The sequence below is a fragment of the Pristis pectinata genome, chromosome 34 (assembly GCF_009764475.1).
Source record: "Pristis pectinata isolate sPriPec2 chromosome 34, sPriPec2.1.pri, whole genome shotgun sequence".
Classification (NCBI taxonomy): Eukaryota; Metazoa; Chordata; class Chondrichthyes; order Rhinopristiformes; family Pristidae; genus Pristis; species Pristis pectinata.
This window is the reverse complement of record NC_067438.1, coordinates 528,510-539,604: the sequence shown is the minus strand read 5'-3', so window position 1 is coordinate 539,604 and position 11,095 is coordinate 528,510. Positions and strand designations below refer to the sequence as shown.

General features: G+C 54.6%; 1 long non-coding RNA gene across 1 annotated transcript; it reads left to right on the top strand.

Annotated features, from left to right (window-relative positions):
* The first annotated feature begins 3,856 nt into the window (after positions 1-3,856).
* Positions 3,857-4,757, top strand: LOC127585783 (uncharacterized). Its single transcript, XR_007958598.1, has 3 exons — positions 3,857-3,954; positions 4,174-4,323; positions 4,713-4,757. It is a non-coding gene; the product is annotated as an uncharacterized LOC127585783 (long non-coding RNA).
* The last annotated feature ends 6,338 nt before the right edge of the window (positions 4,758-11,095 follow it).

Sequence of the window (11,095 nt, the reverse complement as noted above, 5' to 3'; positions counted from 1 at the left end):
TCCCAGCTGGTGGTCACTCCGTGCAGTTTCCATCGCTATAGGAGGCCATTCTGCCCGTTGAGTTGATGTTGGACCCACACGTTCCTCCTGTAACTGGCACGCACAACCTCATCTTCACCATGGCCGTCCAGTCCCCATCATGATGGCCTCACTGCCCTCCACTTCTTTCTTGACCAGAGACAGAACCACTGACACTCTCCTCCGCCTGGCTGAACTTGTCCTCAGCCAAAACAACTTCACTTTCAATTCCTCTCACTTTCTACCGACCAAGGGTGTAGCTACGGGCACTCGTGTGGGTCCCAGCTATGCCTGCCTCTTCATTGGCTACGCTGAACAGTCTCTGTTCCAAGCCTACTCTGGCCCCAATCCTCAGCTCTTTCTCCGCTATATCAATGACTGCATTGGCGTCACCTCTTGTACCCGTGTGGAACTCGACAGCTTCATAAATTTCACCACTAATTTTCACCCTGCTCTCCAATCCAATTCACTTGGACTATCTCTGACACCTCTCTTTCCTTCCTCAATCTCTCCATCTCAGGGGATTCCTTCTCCACCGACATCTTCTACAAACCCACTGACACCCACAGCTACCTCGATTACAGCTCCTCCCACCCTGTCTCTTGCAAGGACACGATCCCTTTTTCTCAATTTCTCCGCCTCCGCCGCCTCTGCTCCCATGATGAGGCTTTCCACTCCGGGACATCCGAGATGTCCAGCTTTTTTTTCTAACCGGGCTTCCCCCAACTGTGGTCGAGAGAGCTCACACCCGTATCTCTGCCATTTCCTGCACCTCCGCTCTCACCCCCACCCCTCCCAGACCCAACAGGGATAGGGTCCCCCTCGTCATCACATTTCATCCCACCAGCCTACGTATCCAACACATCATTCTCCGCCACTTCCGCCATCTCCAAACGGGACCCCACTACCAGGCAGATCTTCCCCTCCCCACCCCTTTCTGCCTTTCGCAGGGACTGGTCCCTCCACAACTCCCTAGTTCACTCCTCCTCTCCCACCCCGCCCCCCCCCCCATCCTGTTCCCACCCCGGGAACTTTCCACTGACCTTGCCATAGGTGCAACACACTGCTCCTACACCACCTCCATCCAGGGACCCAAACAGTCCTTTCAGGTGAGACAGAGATTCACCTGCACTTCCCTTAATATCATCTACTGCACTTGGTGCTCCAAGTGTGGCCTCCTCTACATTGGTGAGACCAAACGCAGACTAGGTGACCGTTTCACAGAACGCCTGCATTCTGTCTGTAACCGCGATCTGCATCTCCCCGTTGCCGGTCACTTCAACTCCCCCTCCCACACTGTCACTGATATGTCAGTACTCAGCCTCCTCCTCCACTGCCAGGAGAATTCCAAGCGCAAACTGGAGGAACAGCTCCTCACTTTCCACCTTGGAACCTTGCAGCCTAACAGCATGAACATTGAATTCCCCCACTTTAAGTAACCCCCCCCCCCCACCACCACCAGGCTTCTTCTCTTTCCTATCCTGTTTCCCTTTCTTCAACCTTTTTTTCCCTTTCTCTCCTTACCTGTGACCCATCCCCCGGTGGATCAGCTCTCCCCTCCTCCCCCACACCTGCCTATCACTATCTCTGACTGGCATCTACCTATCACCACCCTGTGCCCGCCCCGCCTCCCCTCTTTTGTCCACCTATCACTGCTCTGCTTCTCCCTCCTATATATTAGACTTCCCCTTTACCTATCTTCAGTCCTGAAGAAGGGTCCTGACCCGAAACGTTGACCACCTGCTTTTCTCCACGGACGCTGCCCGGCCTGCTGAGTTCCTCCAGCATCAGAGTGTCTTTCATCTAGATTTCAGCACCTGCAGCCCTTTGTTCCTCCTGTAACCTCTCTCCGCCACATTCCCATCAAATCTCCCAGTGGGGGCAATTTACAGCAGCCGATTAACCCACCGACCGCGCGTCTCTGGGACGTGGGAGGGAACCGGAGCATTCGGGGGAAACACACACGGTCACAGGGGGAGCGTGCAAACTCCACACAGACAGCGCCTGGGGTCGGGTCGGGACTGTGGCTCTGCCGTTATTGCTGGTTTCTTCTCCCAATGTTTACACGGCCAATAAATCCTGACCTTGGTCTGCAGTGTCCCTGGCAATCCCTGCCCCCCCCCCCCCCCCCCACACCGTCCCCCCCCACCCCAGGCTCAAGTGCTGGGCGCCACTGTGGATGGCAACTCGATCCAGGGAAGCGGTGGCAAAGAGGGAGCCACCCACACAGCTGAAGGTGAGGCATGTGGTTCCCCTGACCCGGGACCCACAGGGCATCTACAGCCTGGCTCTGTCTCCCGACGGCCAGCAGCTCATCGTGGGGTTCGGCAATGGAGCCATTCAGGTACCTTGGGAATGGGGGGGTGGGGGGAGTAGAGGGAGGGAGGGGTGAGAGGAAGGGAGAGGGTGGAGAGGGACAGGGTGGTGGTGGGAAGGGTAGGGAGGGAGGAGAGGGAAGAGGAGATGGAGGGATGGAGGGGAGGGGGTGAGAGGGATGGAGGGGAATGGGGAGGGAGGGGTGGGAAGGGGTGGGAAGGGGGGAGGGAGGAAAAGGAGGGAGGGGGAGAGGGAGGAGGAGGGGGAAGGAAGGAAGGGGGAGGGGGAGGGGAGGGAGAGCTGTAGAAGGAGGAGTGAAGGGGGGAGGGAGGGAAGGAGTGCGTGTTTGGTAGTGGGACCGGACTCGCCCCCTCCCACTGACCCTTCCCTTCCTTCCCACTGACCCCTCCACTCCCCCACTCCCTCTTCCTGCCCCTCCTACTGCACCCTCCTCCCCTCTCCCACCCCTTTTCTCCTACTCCTCCTGCCCATCCTGATGCTCTCTCCCTTCCCCCTACTCCTCCTCTCCTGCTCCCATCTCCCCCTCCCTCCCCCTCCCTGCACTCCCTCATCCCTCCCTCCCCCTCCCTCCCCTCCCCTCCCTCATCCCTCCCTCCCCTCCCCCTCCCTGCACTCCCTCATCCCTCCCTCCCCCTCCCCCTCCCTGCACTCCCCCCTCCCCCCCTCCCCGCCACCCGCTGCAGGCGGTGGACCCGATGAGTGGGAAGCCCGTCCGGGACCTGTTCAGCGGGGGGGTGTCGCGCCAGGCGACCACCGGCCTCTGCTTTCACCCTGCTGACAGCAGCCGCCTGATCGCCGTGGGTGCCGAGGGCATCGTGGGCGTCTACAACACCCAGACCGGGGTGTGTGTGGCCACCTTCACAGGTAGGAAGCCTCCCCCCACCCCAACCCCGGGTACTACCCCACGCCCCCACCCCCCGTCACAAGTAGGGAGCCTCCCCCCACCCCTGCCCCCGGGGTCCCCACCCCTCACCGCCTGACCATCCCCCTCCACCCATCACTGGAGGGCGGGGGCTCCGATAGGGGTGGGGGGGCAGGAGGTTCCAGCCTCTGGGGAGATCCCTGACCCAGGGGAGGGGCGGTGGGGAGATCCCTCACTAAGGTTTAGTGGTTGTGGGGGGGAGTCCGCAATTCAGGGGTGTTCTGGGAGATCCCTCACTGTGTAGGGGCTGTGGGGATCCCTCACTAAGGGGGAGGGGCATCTTCCCCCGCAGCCCCGCGAGGGATCTTCCCCATGAGGCATCTCCCCTGCAGACCCGCGAGGGATCTCCCCGCAGACCCATAAGGGATCTTCCCTGCAGCCCTCAGTTCTGGGGCAGTTAATGGGCAGTAATGCCCCCCACCCAGACCCGTGAGTCGGGAGACCCAGCCAATGGGCAGTTGAGGGCAGAGGTCAGAGGTGGTTGCAGTGAGGGGGTGGGCTGTGGAGACAGCTTCTACTCTCTCCCACCACCCCCACACCGACTGGGATCGCACTGTGCTCTCCCACCAGAGGAGGACAATCAGCTATACACGGTGGACATCTCGGCGGATGGAGGAACCTTTGCCACCGCGGGCAGGAACAGGGGCATCAAGATCTATGACGTCCGGAATAACCAGGTGAGGGGTCAGCGGGTGGGGGTCAGGGTTCAGTGTTGGGGTTCAGGGTTCGGGGGTTAGGGTGTGGTTTAGTGTTGGGGTTTGGGGTTAAAGTTTTGGTTTGGGGTTCAGGGTTGGGGTCAGGGTTTGGAGTTCACTGTTGGGTTTGGGGTTGGGGGTCAGGTTTTGGTGTTGGGGTCAGGGTTCAAGGTTCAGTGTTGGGATTGACTCTCCCCACAGTTGATCAACATTCTGGAGCCAGCGGACTATGTCACCAGTGGGAAGGAGCTGAGACCGATCGACGGGCACACCCGGCGGATATACGCCCTCCGCTTCCACCCCCAGGAGCGGCACATCTTTGTCTCGGGGGGCTGGGACGATTCTATCAAGGTGAGGGGGAAGGGGAACCACAGGTACGGGAATGTCCGTGATCCCAGGTGGAACTCCAGACCGTCGGGACGTTCCCAGCAGCATCTCTGTGGATCTCAATCTGGCCCCTGGGAAGTCCCCCATCACCACTGCCTGGGACAGGGTGGTGGTCAGTCCTGCCCAGGAATGTCTGGCTCGATCAGACCCCTCCACCTCTGATCATCACTGGACACCTGTCCTGGTAGACCTGCCCCGGGACAGTAATCTGCCCAGTGCGTGACATGTCCCGGGACGGTGACCTGTGCGTGATCTGTCCCGGGACAGTGACCTGTGACCTGTCCTGGGATGGTGACCTGTGCCCCGTCTGGTGCGTGACCTGTCCCGGGACTGACCAGAGTGTCTCGCGGCAGGTCTGGGACAAGCGGATGGCGACTGAAGCTCGAAAGGTGATCAACGGCCCCCACATCTGTGGGCCTGGCATCGACATCAAGGTAGCAAGGAGGCTGCACGGCATTGGCATGGGGGGTGGGGAGGCATCGGGGGGTTGGTGGGGGTCAGATGGGCAGTGGGGTGGTTGGTGGGGGGAGCTGGGGTCGAGGGGGTTGGTTGGGGGTCAGGCAGGGGGTAGAGGGTGGGTGGCAGTGGGAGGGGTGGGGGGAGTGGTTGGTTGGGGGGAGTTGGGTTGGGGGTCGGGATTGAGGACCCGCTGCTTTCTACACCCACCTGGATAGAACTGAAGGGAACTGAAGGCATGTTGGTGAGGAGGAGGAAAGTTGTGGGGGGTGGTGGGGGGGGCACAGGAGGCGACGGAGGGGATGCCGAAATGTTGGGTGAGAGGTCAAAGGGAATGGCACAATTGTCAACTTTGGCAAAACAAAATATTTAGGAAACACCTCATCCTGGTGGTGAGAGGTTGTAGAGCGACATACCGAGGTCGGTGTGGTCGTGGAGGGGGTGGGGTGGGGGGTCGGTGGGACCGGTGGGGCCGTGGGTTTGCAGGACCGTTGTCTGTCTCAGTTGGAAGCGTTTTGCTCCTTTGCCAGAATAACAAGATCCTGACGGGCTCCTGGGTCGCTCGGAATGCTCTGCAGTTATGGGATTTCCGGAAATCATCCGTAGAGAAGAACATTCCTTTCCCTTCGGACCTTGATCACGGCGAGTTCATCTACGCTGCCCGATACTGCACTGGCGACACCGTCATTGCCGGGGGCAGTGGAACGAACAGTGCACAGGTCATCAACATCAGGAGTGATGCGGTGAGTAGTTGGTGTCCGTGGGCAGCTCGAGGCTTGGCCCAGTGGACAGGCACAACACAGAGCCTGGTTACTTGGTAACCCATTCAGATACTGAGTCACCCACTAACCACTTCAAGTGCTAGTTAATCCGCTAACCCTTTCAGGTGCTGGCTCACCCACTAGGCAGTTCAGATGTTAGTTAATCTCATAACGCGTTCCGATAATAGTTTACCCTGTTTGAACAGTGAACCTGTTCATTCCTGGGTCATCCAGTAACCTGTTTTGCTGCTACTCAGCAGGTTGAGTGAACCTTGTCACTGGCTACATTGGGATCGCGTTTTGCCAGTTGCTGTCATCAACAATAGTTTGATTGCCTGCTCCTTGGGTGGGGGGTTGGGGGTGGTTCTCGGGCCAGGGGTTGGAGGTCAGAGGCTGGGTCTCACGGGGGTGGGATATAGTGGTCTGTCTTCCAGCGTTGACAACAGTGTCTCGTCTTGCCACCAGGTCCTGGGGGAGATCAAACTGCAGCAACACCCTGTCCACACGGTGGCCAGCGTCCAGGATGGTCAGCAGATCGCAGTGGCGGGAGGCCGTGGAAACCTTCATATCAGCTACCTGGTGTAGGGGCCGTGAGGCAGAACAGGAAAGCATGTCGACGGCAGGCTGCTTACTTGGTGATGTTCTCAGTGTCTCCTTACATCTGGCGGAAAGATCACTCTGTTCACTTTACCCGGTGCCGTTACCAGTCTGGGCCCCTGTTGCAGAGCAGAAAGGTGCCTTCCCCGCGTGGTGGCACCTGAACTTCACTTGGCGATGAAAGGTTGAAGGGTCCAACTGAACGTCCCTTTTCACCCATTCACTCACGTCACTGATGACCAAGTCCGGAATAAAACTGTGTCACCAAAGGCCAAACCCAGCCTCTCCATGTGGTCAGCCTGTGGGTCCATCTCACCGTCTACCCATGGGGACACCTGTCTGTGGGTCCATCTCACCGTCAACCCAGGGGGACACCTGTCTGTGGGTTCCATCTCACCGTCTACCCAGGGGGACACCTGTCTGTGGGTCCATCTCACCGTCAACCCATGGGGACACCTGTCTGTGGGTCCATCTCACCGTCTACCCAGGGGGACACCTGTCTGTGGGTCCATCTCACCGTCAACCCAGGGGGACACCTGTCTGTGGGTCCATCTCACCGTCTACCCAGGGGGACACCTGTCTGTGGGTCCATCTCACCATCAACCCATGGGGACACCTGTCTGTGGGTCCATCTCACCGTCTACCCAGGGGGACACCTGTCTGTGGGTCCATCTCACCGTCTACCCAGGGGTCACCTGTCTATGGGTCCAACTCACTGTCAACCCAGGGGGACACCTGTCTGTGGGTCCATCTCACTGTCTACCCAGGTGGACACCTGTCTGTGGGTCCATCTCACTGTCAACCCACGGGGACACCTGTCTGTGGGTCCAACTCACCGTCAACCCACAGGGACACCTGTCTGTGTGTCCATCTCACCGTCAACCCACGGGGACACCTGTCTGTGGGTCCATCTCATCGTCAACCCATGGGGACACCTGTCTGTGGGTCCATCTCACCGTCAACCCAGGGGGACACCTGTCTGTGGGTCCATCTCACCGTCTACCCAGGGGGACACCTGTCTGCGGGTCCATCTCACCGTCAACCCATGGGGACACCTGTCTGTGGGTCCATCTCACCATCTACCCAGGGGGACGCCTGTCTGTGGGTCCATCTCACTGTCAACCCATGGGGACTCCTGTCTCATTGGAGAACATTGGAGGGAGCTTTTGGGTTAGGTTTACAGTTACCAGGCAGTGGGTGGGAACCCGACAGAAGATGGAAACACATCGGTGAGGGGAGACCGGAAAACTGGGTGGTGAAATGAAGAGATGTAACAACAAAGCCAAACATCAAAAAGGGTCAATGTAGAGAAGTCGTTCACGATAATGTAAAGGCACAAAACATACGCGCAGCTGCTGCAGGATGGATGAAGTGAAGCTCAAGTGGTTATTGCCATCTGCCCAAGTACCTGTCTGCACTGGTGCAATGTCACAGCATCACAGGCACAAATAATTGTCAATGGATGTGGACTGATCACCGTTATGGACTCGTGGGTGCAGGGTGACCAAAGCTGGGAACTGAATATTCCAGGGAATGAACATTTAGGAAGGATAGGCAACAAGGGAAAATAGTTGGTTGTCCTGTTACTTCTTCAGGCTTGCTAGATCGTGGTGTAGAATTAGAATCGGTTTGAGTTGTGTTAAGACCCTTAGAGTAGAATTAGGCCATTCGTCCTGGCTGATTTATTTTTCCCTCTCAACCCCATTCTCCTGCCTTCTCCCCGTAACCTTTGACCCCCTCATTAATCAAGAACTTATCAACCTCCACTTTAAATACACCAAATGGCTTGGCCTCCACAGCCGTCTGTGGCAATGAATTCCACAGATTCACCACCCTCTGGCGAAATAAATTCCTCCTCATCTCTGTTCTAAAGAGATGTCCTTCTGTGCCCTCTGGTCCGAGACTCTCCCACTACTGGAAACATCCTCACACATCCACTCTATCCAGGCCTTTCAATATTTGTAAGTTTCAATGAGATCCCCCCTCATCCTTCTAAACTCCAGTGAGAATAGGCCCAGAGGCATCAAACACTCCTCATACATTAACCCTTTTACCCCAGGATCATTCTTGTAAACCTCCTCTGGACCCTCTCCAACGCCAGCACATCTTTCCTTAGATATGGGACCCAAAACTGCTCACAATATTCCAAATGTGGTCTGACCAACGCCTTATAAAGCCTCAGCATTATATCCTTGCATTTGCCTTCCTTACTACTGACTCAACCTGCAAGTTAACCTTTAGGGAATCCTGCACCAGGACTCCCAAGTCCCTTTGCACCTCTGATTTCCGAATTTTCTTTCTATTTAGAAAATAAGTCTCCGCCTTTATTCCTTCTACCAAAGTGCATGACCGTACACTTTCCTATGCTGTATTCAATCTGCCACTTCTTTACCCATTCTCCCAACCTGTCCAAGTCCTTCTGCAGACTCCCTGCTTCCTCAACACTACCTGTCCCTCCACCTGTCTTTGTATCATCCGCAAACTTGGCCACAAAGCCATCAATTCTGCCATCCAGATCATTAACATATAACGTGAAAAGTAGCGGACCCAACACTGACCCCTGCGGAACACCACTAGTCACCGGCAGCCAACCAGGAGATACCCCCTTTATTCCCACCCTTTGCCTTCTGCCAGTCAGCCAATCTTCTATCCATGCTAGTACCTTTCCTGTAATACCAAAAGCTCCTATCTTATTTAGCAGCCTCATGTGCGGCACCTTGTCAAAGGCCTTCTGAAAATCCAAGTGAACAACATCCACTGACTCTCCTTTGTCTGTCCTGCCTGTTAATTCCTCAAAGAATTCCAACAGATTTGTCAGGCAAGATTTCCCCTTAAGGAAACCATGCTGACTTCAGCCTATTTTATCATGTGCTTCCAAGTGCCCTGAAACCTCATCCTTAATAATAACATCTTCCCAACCACTGAAGTCAGGCTAACAGGCCTATAATTTCCTGCCTTTTGCCTCCCTCCCTTCTTAAAGAGCAGAGTGACATCTGCAATTTTCCATTCGTCTCGAACCATTCCTGAAACATCGCTACAGATGCCTCCACAATCTCTTCAGCTACCTCAGCTAACCCTGGGGTGTAGTCCATCCGGTCCAGGTGACTTATCCACCTTCAGACCTTTCAGTTTCCCAAGCACCTTCTCTTTAGTGATAGTGACTACACTCACATCTGCCTCCTGACTCTCTCGAATTTCTGGCATGTTGCTGGTGTTTCCACAGTGAAGACTGACGCAAAATACTTATTCAAATTGTCTGCCATTTCTTTGTTCCCCATTACCACCTCTCCAGCATCATTTTCCAGCAGTCCCATGTCCACTCTTACCTCTCTTTTACTCTTTATATATCTGAAAAAACTTTTGGTATCCTCTGTTATATTATTGGCTAGCTTACCTTCATGTTTCATCTTCTCTCCCCTTACTGCTTTTTTAGTTGCCTTCTGTTGGTTTTTAAAAGCTTCACAATCCTCCAGCTTCCCAGTAGTTTTTGCAATTTTGTATGCCCTCTCTTTTACTTTTATGCTGTCTTTGACTTCCCATGTCAGCCACAGTTGCCTCATCATCCCTTTAGAATGCTGCTGCTTCTTTGGGATGAACTGATCCTGTGTCTCCCTCATTACTCTCAGAAACCCCTGCCATTGCTGCTCCACCGTCATCCCTGCTGGGATCCCCTTCCAGTCAACTCTGGCCAGCTCCTCTCTCATGCCTCTGTAGTTACCTTTACTCAACTGTAACACCGATACATCTGATTTTAGCTTCTCCCTCTCAAACTGCAGGGTGAATTCTATCATATTATGATCACTGCCTCCTCTAAGGGTTCCTTTACCTTAAGCTCCCTAATCAAATCTGGTTCATTGTACAACTAGAAAAGGATTTGATTTCATTTTTTACCAACAGAGCTACCCCACCCCCTCTGCCCAGCTGCCTGTCTTTTCGATAGGATGTGTATCCTTGGATGTTTAGCTGCCAGCTGTGATCTTCTTTCAGCCATGACTCTGTGATGCCCACAACGTCATACCTGCCAATTTCTAACTGCACTCTAAGCTCATCTACCTTATTTTGTATACTGCATGCATTCAAATCTAACACCTTCTGTCCTGTATTCACCACCCTTCTTCTCAAATTTGTCTCCATGTTGCCTGAAGTTAAATTCTTATCCCTTTCTAAACTTTCTGTCTTATTCTTTATTCTGGAGACTTCAGTAACCTCTCCTGAACTCTCCTTCCCTTTTACTTTATCCATACTTTTCCAATCTGTTGAACCCACCCCCTACTATTTAGTTTAAAGCCCAATCCACGGATGTAGCTATGCAATTTCCCCAGTACCCTGAGCCCACCGTGGCTCAGGTGGAACCCACCCCATCGGAACAGCTCCCTTCTTCCCCAATACTGGTGCCAATGTCCCTCGAATTCAAACCCACACCAATCTTTGAGTCACGCATTTAACTCTCTGATGTTACTGACCCTGTGTCAATTTGCACGTGACTCAGGTAGCAATCCAGAGATTATTACCCTTTTTGATTCTGCTTTTTAGTTTAGTCCCGAGCTGCTCAAATCCCCTCAGCAGAAACCCTTTCCTTGTTCTTCCTACATCATTGATACCCACATGGGCCACTCCTACAATGGCCACTCACTTGAACTTACCTTCATTTTATTGGCAGCTGCTGCTGAAAAGAAGCAGCAAGGAGCAGGAAACATTGGTGAGAGCTGTTTATAGGCCTCTGAGTATTAGTGGTAGCATGGTATAAATGAGGAAATTAGAGCGCAATGCAGTAACCATGGCACACTGTAGGCATGGAATCAGTACCAACAACATGGGGGTGGATTTCAATATGTTGAGCAACTGACCAATCTGTTGTAGATCTTGAAGTCAGATATTAATAATCTACTTGTAAAGGCGCCCCCCCCCCCCCCCGGAAAACA